The sequence below is a fragment of the Eriocheir sinensis genome, chromosome 11 (genome assembly GCF_024679095.1).
Source record: "Eriocheir sinensis breed Jianghai 21 chromosome 11, ASM2467909v1, whole genome shotgun sequence".
NCBI classification, from domain to species: Eukaryota; Metazoa; Arthropoda; class Malacostraca; order Decapoda; family Varunidae; genus Eriocheir; species Eriocheir sinensis.
Window position 1 is genome coordinate 23,599,706 of NC_066519.1, and position 11,781 is coordinate 23,611,486.

An 11,781-nucleotide genomic window follows, 5' to 3' on the forward strand; every position below is an offset into this window, starting at 1 on the left:
GACGAGAGGAAAGGAAGATACAAAAGTGGAAGATCCTATATTTGTGTGTCTAGTATTTTGCATGAACTAAAGGTGTTGTAGGTATTTAATTCTCAAGGTAATTTAGAAGCATCGAATATCCATTTTAGCTTATGACGAGAGGAAAGGAAGATACAAAAGTGGAAGATCCTATATTTGTGTGTCTAGTATTTTGCATGAACTAAAGGTGTTGTAGGTATTTAATTCTCAAGGTAATTTAGAAGCATCACATACCCCACTTTTGATAATGATGAGAGGAAATGAGGATGAAAAAGGAAATAGAGGAAAAGTTTCAGGGTATAGGAAGGCTTGGTATGGGCTGAGGATAAGGTAATTTGTAAGTTAGATTAGGTAAGGAAGGAAAGGAGTAGGAAGGAAGGAAGGTAATGTAAGGTTTTGTAAGATAAATTTAGGTACTGTTAGATTAGGTAAGGTTAGATTACGTTAGATTTAGGTAAGATTAGGTTAGGTAAGGTAAGGTTATAAGGTTAGATTTAGGTAAGATTAGGTTAGGTAAGGTAAGGTTATAAGGTTAGATTTTCGTAAGATTAGGTTAGGTAAGGTAAGGTTATAAGGTTATATTTCGGTAAGATTAGGTTAGGTAAGGTAAGGTTATAAGGTTAGATTTAGGTAAGATTAGGTTAGGTAAGGTAAGGTTATAAGGTTAGATTTAGGTAAGATTAGGTTAGGTAAGGTAAGGTTATAAGGTTAGATTTAGGTTAATGTTAGGTTAAGTATATGACGACCTGTTATATTCGTCTTTAACTAGAACCCTTAAATATTTAGCCATTTTCTTATGTCGAGCGGAAAGAATAAAGAAGCAGGTAGATACGTTTCACAAATATGTCCAGCAACTTGACTGGCTTTATGTTCTAAGGATGCTTTATTTCCATTACAATTTGAACCCTTTATTAATTAGGAAAGTCAAGGAGAACAAGACATGATGAGGACTATGGCTGCGAACTTTTAATTCTTCCGTTACTTCCCCATAGAACAATAAGAGACAGGAGGAAACCATGGCAGAAACAAAATAAAATCACTGAAGATCAAAACTATGCCTGGTAACTTATGATCCTTCCATGAGTTCCCGGAAAACGATAAGTGGCGGAGGAGACGATGACAGGAAAAGAATAATCACAAGACAGAATCAAATTGTAATGGGAATAAAGCATCCGTGGGTCCTAAAGCCAGGCAAGTTGCTGGACATATTTGTGAAACGTATCTACTTGCTTCTTTTTTCTTTCCTCTCGACCTACGAAAATGGCTAAATACTCAAAGGGTCTAATGAAAGTGGAAAATAAACACCTATAAGACACATGTACCCTTCGTCGATATTAAAAGCTCAACATATAACAGGTCGTCATATACTTAACCTAACCTTAACCTAAATCTAACCTTATAACCTTACCTTACCTAAATCTAAACTAATCTAACCTTACCTAACCTAACAGTACCTAAATTTACCTGACAAAACCTTACCTTACCTTCCTTCCTTCCTATTCCTTTCCTTCCTTACCCAACCTAACCCAACCTAACCTAACCTAATCTTACCTAAATCTACCCTAATCTAACCTTACGTAATCTAACAGTACCTACCTGACTAAACCCTACCTTACCTTCCTTCCTTCCTATTCCTTTCCTTTTTGGGTCATATTCTTAACAATTCGACGCCCAAATCCACACATATTTGACAAGGCTTTCGAAGGACTTTTGGGCATTTCCAGGGGTAGTTTAATGACCCTGGTGGTAGTCTGGCCCTTCGGTACCAAGAACATACACAAAGTACTCATTAGAGCCCGCCTGATCTCCGTTTTGGCCTTCGGAAATAGTTGATGTGGGAGGCGGAAGCGTCTGAGAATGTTAACCTTGACCCTTCACTGAATTCCTCATATAACGATCGGAGCGGCGGCGGAGACAGTGATATACGTATGTAGTTGTGGTTCACTGACTTGGCTTCCCTTTATCGGAATTAAAAAACAAAACCGAACCGGTGGAAAAGTTTTGTAATGATATGAGAAGGCAAAGTCAAATCCCAAAGTACACAAAACTAACCTCTCTTTTGGCCCACCCTACTTTCTTTTATAGGATCAGTGACCGGGGGCTTTTCTTTATCTATTTTTGCCCTTGAGCTGCTTTCTTTACTGTTAAAAAGGAAAAATAATCACAAAAGACCAGGCACACGGAGGGGAAAACATGACATATTTAAATCACAGAGAACACGAAAATGACCTCTCTTTTGCCCCACCCTACTTTCTTTTATAGGATCAGTGACAGGGGGCTTTTCTTTATCTATTTTTGCCCTTGAGCTGCTTTCTTTACTGTTAAAAAGGAAAAATAATCACAAAAGACCAGGCACACGGAGGGGAAAACATGACATATTTACAGTTTCCCATAAAAAATGTAAAAAAGAGGGAAAAATCCATGACATATTTACCGTTCTAAGCTTCGGTGACTCTGCCTTTAGTTCACACCAGGCCAACAAAGGAGGGGAAAAAAAGGACCGACCGCGAAGCAACGACCGCCAGCCTTCGAAAATATCCTAGAGGGACGCCCCGGCAAGGCTGAAATACTAAAGGAATGCGCCATGACGTAACGCCGTGCTTGGAAAGGCGATGACGTGAGCTGAGCGTCAGTTGTTAAGGTGACGCGGGGGGAGCAAGGTGTGTTGACCCTCGCCGGCGGGAAGGTGAGAAGAATGGGTGGGGAAAGAAAGGTGCGAAGAGAGAGAGAGAGAGAGAGAGAGAGTAATAGAAATAATAATAAATGATAATAAACTCAGGTATTTCTCAGGTGACTCTCAGGAAGGACTATTTTTACACACACACACACACACACACACACACACACACACACACACACATGCTCAACGAAACACCAAATCAGATATAATGTAACATGCAGGCGTCCGCTATGCAAACAAACAGCTGACATACACACACACACACACACACACACACACACACACACACACACACACACACACACACGGAGGCGTTCAAACATGCGGCCAAAAGTCAAACGAGAAAGAAAAAGAAGAGAGAGGAAAATGTTTGTTTTGAAAGAGCAACACTATAACGTCAGGGAGAAGGAGAGAGAGAGATATAAGAAAAGAGATTCGGGAACAGGATCTTCCCTTAATCGGGTTGAGTCTGGTGACAAGTGATGTGGGGGAGGAGGAGGAGGACAGAGAAGGAGGAGGAGGAGAAGGAGGAACTAGGACAGGAAGAGGAGGAGGAGGGGAGCGAAATGGGAGCAAATGGACGGTAAAGGAAGGTAAATATCAGGTAAAGAAAGAGGGTGAATAGGAAAGCGGGGCGTGACTAGAATAACTGAAGTATAAGAGGGAGAAAAAAAGAAGAAAAAGAAGAAGAAGAAGACGGAAATGATGAAGAAAAAGAAGAAAGAAAGAAACCAGAAGACAAGAATTTGAGAAAAGTGGAAAAATGAGATAAGCAAGATAAATGGCGCCTCTTTAGAATGACAGGTATACCAAATTGAGACAGCTCGTTAGGGAGAACACTGTGCATCCTCCCGCTATGAATATTAACGTGAACTTTCCCTCTCGAGACACTCCAGGGAAACACATTACGAAGTCTGCTTTAAACGCTTCCTTATGGCCGTGGGAGGGCAGGTGAAGGAGGCAGAAGGGAGACGCTGGCTGAACAGGTAACAACGCTTGCCCGGTAAACGTATGTAGGCGAGAACAGGTATATGCTGTTAATTAGTGTTTGATAAATGACCTTGAAAGTGAGAGTTGAGAGAGAGAGAGAGAGAGAGAGAGAGAGAGAGAGAGAGAGAGAGAGAGAGAGAGAGAGATCTTAGGATATGATACTTAAGATTTCTCAAAACAAAACAAAGACGTAAACATTGTGTGTAAGCTTTATAGAGACATAACTCAGGGAAACTGCAGATACATATTCAGTCTCTCACACTCTCTCTCTCTCTCTCTCTCTCTCTCTCGACCCGGCAAACACTCTCCTTATCGCTGAACTGTGACTTTGCTCTCCGTTATGTCCACAATTCTTGGCCCCGGGTGTGATAGGTCGATCCACCTCCACGACTCCTTCGCTCTCATTTTCTTATACTAAGGCTACCACTACTACTACTACTACTACTACTACTACTACTACCACCACTACGACTACTACTACTACTACTACTACTGCTACTACTACCACCACTACGACTACTACTACTACTACTACTACTACAAATACCACTACTACTACTACTACTACCAATACCACTACTACTACTACCAATACCACTACTACTACTACTACTTCTAATGATAATAATGATGTTGATGATGATGATAATGCTAGTGTTGTTGCTACTCTTTATATTATCACTACCATTTTTCCTGCTACCCCTCCCCGAAACACACACACACACACACACACACACACACATTTGCATAAATTCTAATACACCATTGAGAAAACAAAACATCCAGAGGGCGGGTAAAAAAAATCGTAGTGGGCTGCGTGGAGGATAGAAAACAAGGATTAAATCGAGGTAGAAGATAAAAGAAAGAGAGAAAATCATGTTAATAAAGTCTGATCTCTATGATAGTTGGTGACGGAGCTGTTATTACTTATGGAAAAGAGGTACAAAAACGTTAAGAAGATGCTGAGGTTAGGTTATAAATATTCCTGGCAATAGAAAGAAGTATCCACCACGGAGGAGAGGCGTTGTAGGGCTTGAGGTGTTGATTGTGGCCATACGCTAGAGGAGTGGTTCACAAACTTTTCCAGGTTAGCGCCCCCTTGGCTCCCAGATGAGTTCCAAGCGCCCCCCCCCCCCAAACACACACACATATAAACACACATCTTTCTCGGTATTCGGTATGCGGAAAATTAAAAACAACATTGAAAACAAGGCAGACGTGTTCCTGTAGCTTAGTCTTATTTTTTGTGATATAGATTTTGTCATTTAGATTTTACTCCTAATGCCACCCTGCCGCTCCCCTATCGTCCCCCCACCCCTAGATCTTTCCAACGCCCACTGAGGGAACCACATTGCGTCTTAGGGTGTCCACGTAAAAGCAGCTTTAGGAACAGTAACACTGATGTTTGGCTCGCAACAGGAAGCATATCACTTGCCGGGTTTTATCATTACGAGCATCTTATAAGTGCCTAACTTATCCACATTTTGTTAATAAATCATATTGACGAAAATTGGGCAAGGTCTCAATCCTGCTTTGCCAAATTATCATCCTTATCCGACGCGTTGTTAAAGTTATTCCCGAAGAATGAAATATCACGGCCTCAGTAACCCATAGCAGGTAGTTTTGTAAACGAGCAGAAATAGTCAAGAATAAGAAGGGTGTGGTGATGGTAAATGTGAAGTTTATTATACGATTATTCTTTGTAATTAGGGGAGTATTGGGTGGGACCAGAAAAGAATCATCCATTTGTCCAGTAGTCTAACAGTAACAATAAAAATCAATCAATCAATCGATCAGTAGAGTTTGATGATGGGAGAAGATCGTTTGAAAGCCTCATCACTGGTTTGCCAACATATTCCAGCTGTTTGGGCCAAGTTTATGATGCTCTGCTTGTCTCTTTTGTGGATTCACGCTAAGATACAGACGCCCAGTGAAGGCAGAAGAAAAGGTGAAGGAAATAGTCCACCAACGTTTATAATTTATGTGGGACAGTGCGATGAATTTACGATCCTTTGTTTAACCTCTCAATGAGTTTAGGTTGAGAGGAAGAGAGACATCAGTTATTTATAGTGCAAAATGAGAGGCGGGGAATCGGGGCATAACAATGGGCAGGAGGATGAAGAATAACTAAGAAAGAAGGAAGTAGGAGGAAGAAAATATGATAAAAGGGAGAAGGAGGAGAAGGTGAAAGACGATCAAGTAAAAGAGTAAGAAAAAAAGGAAGAGAAACAGGCAGTTACTTATAGAGCAAAATGAGAGGAGGGGAATTAGGGCATAACAAGGGGTAGGAGGATGAAGAATAACTAAGAAAGAAGGAAGAAAATATGATAAAAGGGAGAAGGAGGAGGATGTGGAAGACGATCAAGTAAAAGAGGCAGAAAAAAAAGGAAGAGACAGGCAGTTACTTATGGTGCAAAATGAGAGGAGGGGAATCAGGGCATAACAAGGGGTAGGAGGATGAAGAATAACTAAGAGAGGAGGAAGCAAGAGGAAGGAAATATGATAAAAGGGAGAAGGAGGAGGAAGAAGACGATCAGGCAAAAGAGGCAGAAAGACGACATAACAAAGCTAGCTAATAACTCTTTTAGAATGCCTGGCGTACGAAAATGAGGCAACAGTTATGGGGTAGAAATGCAACGAAGAATACTTAGACATCGGATTAAGAAAACATCATAGAGGCATCAGGAAGAGGTTGGTTTAGCGCCCCGGGAATGTCATAAATTCAACGAGAAAGCGGCGTGGAGGTAGAAAATAAGGAGAGAAAATATTGTAAACGACAGGAAAACAAAAAATATAAATACAGGAAGAATGTCACAGAATAAGTGGGATATACACAACAAACAGGTTAAGAAAATACACGCAAAAAAGCACAAACAAACTAATCAAATAGAAACACAACAGACGAATATTATTAGTTATACCTCTATTTACCTATCCATCCATTTATCTATTTTTCACACAACAACCAATAAAGTGATACAGTGTTACAGGAAAATTGAGACATATAGACGACTCAAGTATTCTTCCAATAAGTTAGAGAAGCGATGACTCTAAGGAGAAAAAATAATGTGAAAGACAGGAAAACAAATATATCTACAGGAGGAATATGACAGAAGAAGCGAGATATATAAAACAAAAAGAGAGAATACACATAAAAAGGACAAATGAACCAATCTAAGGGAAACATACCATAGATGAATGTTACTAGTCTCTCTCTCTCTCTCTCTCTCTCTCTCTCTCTCTCTCTCTCTCTCTCTCTCTCTCTCTCTCCCAACAACCAATGTGTGATACAACGTTACAGGAAAATACAGACAGATATACGGACGACAGCGGTATTCTTCCAACAAGTAAAGAGAAGCGAAGAAAATCAAATTAACATGAAAACCGAATGAAGCTGTGACGGAGCAGACCAATTAGTCAGCAACAAGATTGAATATTAAAACGCGCAAACACACACACACACACAAAAAAAAAACCCACTGAAGCAATAAGTGGCTGCTAAAACGTGTTGGTTCGCCGGCAATGAAGTGGAGCAGTCGGGTATTCATGAGCCGGGCTCCAGAGTTGTTGTGGAGCTGGAGCCCCGTCCGGTGAGTCGGTGGTTAATGGGCCGCGTTCCGTTACCGTGTGAGTGCTTCCATGATTGACTGAAGGAAGACAATTATGCAGCTGATGGCTTTTAGGTTTTATTGGTCCGAACTCATTATTGATACTGCCGTTGGTGCTATCATTAGTATCATTATTATTATTATCATTATTATGATATTTATTTTTACCATCATCATATTTTAAAGTAGTACTTATAGGAGTTGCAGCATCTGTAGTAGTAGCAGTAGTAGTAGTAGTAGTAGTAGTGGTGGTGGTGATGGTGGTGGTAGTAGTAGTAGTAGTAGTAGTAGTAGCTGAAGTAGTAGTATAAGGAGGAGGAGGAAGGGGAGGAGGAGGAGGAGGAGGAGGAGTACAAAAGAGTACAAAGGAAAAGCAAACAGCAACATACCTCTTGGTCCTAACTAGGCTGTTTGTTGTTGCTACCATCTACTCTAATCTACGAGTCAGAGACACAGGACAGCAAAAATGAAGGCTCCTCCCCTCCCACAGTCCCTCCAGCCGAGGATGGCACGAAAAGGAAGAATACCATGTAGTATAGAAAAACTACAGTGGAATTTTACATGGACAGAAGGAAGATCATACACGAGGACTAAGCTAACACTACTTTCTGTTAGACCGGAGCAAAATAGCGGATGTTCGGGTTAGCTCCTAGATATTTGTTTAGTTGGTTTTTGAACGTGTAAATAGTTTCGCTTTCGACGACGTTTTGAGGCAGACCATTCCATACATTGATGACACGGTTGAAGAAGAAGTGCTTTGATTCATTTGAGTTGAAACGCTTCCTCGTTATCTTGTATCCATTGTTTCTTGTTACGCTTGATTGAGAGACTGTAAAATAATCATGAACATTAACGTTGTCGAGTCCCTTGCACATTTTAAACACTTCGATAAGGTCACCTCTTAGCCTGCGCTTTGATAGTCTAAATAAGTTCAGTTCTTTAAGTCTGTCTTCGTACGGTTTGTTTCGCAGTCTAGGGATCATTTTAGTAGCTCGACGCTGCACCTCTCGAGTTTATCTATATCTTTTCCGCAATAGGGAGACCAAAGCTGAACGCAATACTCAAGATGTGGGCGAACTAACGAATTGTACAGTGGCAATATCGCTTTTTCTGATTTATGTTCAAATGTACGACCAATAAATCCGATCAGTTTGTTGGCAGTTTTTATTACTTCTGTGCAATGATGACTCGGTTTAAGATCGTTCGAAATTATTACTCCAAGATCTTTTTCTTTGCTGGCTTCAGAAAGTCGCACTCCGTTAATTTGATAATGAATACGATCGATGTTGATTCCGATATGCATAACCTTGCACTTTTCAATATTGAAATCCATTTGCCATGTTCGTGCCCAACTACTTCAACGTTAGAGATCAGCTTGTAAGTGTTCTTTATCCATTGTCGTAGTGACTCTGTTGGCTATTTTGGTGTCGTCTGCAAATTTCGATATTTTACACGATAGCCCCTCGTCAATGTCATTTACGTACACAAAAAACAGAACAGGTCCCATCACCGACCCCTGTGGAACACCGCTTTTGACATCTCGCCAGTCAGATGATATACCATTCACAACAACTCTCTGTTTAAGGTCGGTAAGCCAGTCTTTTCTGAAAGTCCAAATATATAATGTCTACTGATTGACTTTCATCGTATACATTAATTAAAGATGTAGTTGAAGAAATCGAGGAGGTTAGTCAAACAGGAACGCTTGTTTCGAAAACAATATTGCGAATCCTTAATTTGTCCGTTATCTTAAAAAAAAAACTATCATTTTTTCATGAATGATCGTCTCCAAAATTTTGCACACGATTGACATTAGACTGATCGGTCGATAATTACCTGGTTGTGACGTGTCGCCTTTTTTAAAGATAGGAGTTACGTTAGCGAGTTTCCATTCTAGTGGTACTTTTAATGTGCTTAGTGATTTTGAGAATATGCTCAAGAGGGGCTTGCTGATCTGATGTTTTGCCTCTTTAAGAATACGCGGGGATATTTTATCTGGGCCGGGCGTTTTGTTTACTTTAATATTATCGATAATTTGTACTATATCACTTTCTACAATGTCGCTAATGGGTGGCGGAGTGGAGGTGTCGGGAGTGAGTCGTCGTTTCAAGGAGACGAGTTCAATCACGCCGCCCGGTGCCCGCCTCCGATTTTTTTTCTGCGGCGAGTGGCTTAAACCACCCACACCAGACCACCAAGATCATCACCCAGAACCCAGATTCTAGAATCAAAGATGGGCTCTGGGAGGGGAGGCCAATGCAGATGAGATGAGCCAAGCCACTAATAACACCTGCGCCAGAACGGGCCGGGGGCCCGATAGAGGGAGCTAAGAAAGAAAGGGACGACCCGACCGATCCACCGGGAAGAAGCCTACCGGCGCAATAGGCTGCAATGTAAAAAAAAAAAAAAAAAAAACTCAAGGATGTGTCATCAATATATCTAGGGGCTTCCGGTTGCCTATCGGATAAGATTTCTTCTGTAAAAACGGAGGCAAAAAAATCATTCAATATATTAGCGATTTCTTTATCATCATTCGTGCATTCGCCATTTACAGTTGCTATTGGGCCAATACTGAGGGTGAGAACTTTTTTATTTCTTACGTAGGCAAAAACAATTTTAGGATTTGTTTTGCTGGCGCTTGCAATATGAAGCTTTAGTTTTTTTATATTTTTTATTGAGACGTATGATTCTTTTCGTTTCTCGGCGTAATCTTTGGAATTCAATTTTGTCTGTTTCATTATTTGAAATCAAGTATTTGCGACGCGCTCGATTTTTAATTGAGGAGTTGGAGGAGGAGGAGGAGGAGGAGGAGAGGAGGAGGAGGGAGGTGGAGGGAGAGGGAGGAGAGAGGGAGGAGGAGGAGGAGGAGGAGGAGGAGGTGGAGGTGGAGGTGGTGGTGGTGGTGGTGGTGGTGTCGGAGGAGGAGGAGGAGGAGGAAGAGGAGAATAAGGATGAGGAGGAGGAGAATAAGGATGAGGAGGACGAGAATGAGGATGAGGGGAACGACGAAGGAGGTCGAGGAGGAAGAGGAGGAGGAGGACGAGAAGCAGGCATATAGCGATCACAATAGAAGTAGTAAAAGTAACACTAACAGCAGTAGTCGTAGTATTAGTAGTAGAAGGAGGAGGTAAAGGTAAAGGAGGGAAAAAGAAAAAGGAGGAGGAGAAGGAGGGGGTCTAGGGTGATCGGAATCGAGTCCATCGGTCTGTCTAGCACTGCAGGGCCATGACGATATGCCGGCCGCTACCCGACCTGCCACGAATTCTTCACCTTGGCCCTCCCCAACCTCCTGTCACCTGGTCCTACCCCCCTCTCTCTCTCTCTCTCTCTCTCACACACACACACACACACACACACACACACACAAATGTCTCTCTCTCCTCTTAGACTTTACAAATCACTCATATCGATACCGCTAGCCAATCAGATGAGAGAGAGAGAGAGAGAGAGAGAGAGAGAGAGAGAGAGAGAGAGAGAGAGAGAGAGAGAGAGAGAGAGAGAGAGAGAGAGAGAGAGAGAGAGAGAGAGAGAAGAGGGGGGGAGAGGGGGGGACCAGGACGAGAGATAAATCAGTAGCCATTGGGGGTGTAATGTTTCTTCCTGCTTCATCTGCAAATCTTTTTCTAGCGACACTGTGCACCGGTACCTGTGTGTGTGTGTGGGGGGGGGGGGGGGGAGTCGCAGTTTTTAGTCCTTTCCCACTTCGTTTTACTTTCGATCTATTTATCCTAGTTGAGATTGATAGGTGAACTCTCTCTCTCTCTCTCTCTCTCTCTCTCTCTCTCTCTCTCTCTCTCTCTCTCTCTCTCTCTCTCTATCTCTCTCTCTCTTCTCTCTCTCTCTCTCTCTCTCTCTCTCTCTCTCTCTCTCTCTCTCTCTCTCTCTCTCTCTCTCTCTCTCTCTCTCTCTCTCTCTCTCTCTCGGTACGCTTTCTCCTCTACCCATGTATTTATCCTCATGCTTAGGCGATTCTGTACCTTGCCATGTTACCGGCGGGAGGAGAGGGAGGGAGAGAGAATGAGAGGGGGAGAGAGAGGGAGGGAAGATAGGTAATGGGTGGAGTTATGTAAGTAGGGGCGGGATGTGTGAGAGGAGAGAGAGAAGGGGAGGGGCTAGAGAAAGAGGGAGAGAGGAGGAAGGGAAGGGGAGGGAGATTGTGAGGGGAAGGCGGGGTTAAGGAAGGAAGAAAGGGGTCGGAAGGAAGATCAGAGCGAGGAGGAGGAGGAGGAGGAGGAGGAGGAGGAGGAGGAGGAGGAGGAGGAGAACGAAAAAATAGGGTATAGATGTGTTTCGTGATAGTGAGAGAGAGAGAGAGAGAGAGAGAGAGAGAGAGAGAGAGAGAGAGAGAGAGAGAGAGAGAGAGAGAGAGACGGGTAAGGTAAAATTAGCGATAAGAAAATCACAAAATATGAGACTTAAAAACAAATAATAAAAGAATAATAAAAAGGTCAATGGACTTCAGAGATAAAAAAAAAACTAAAATAG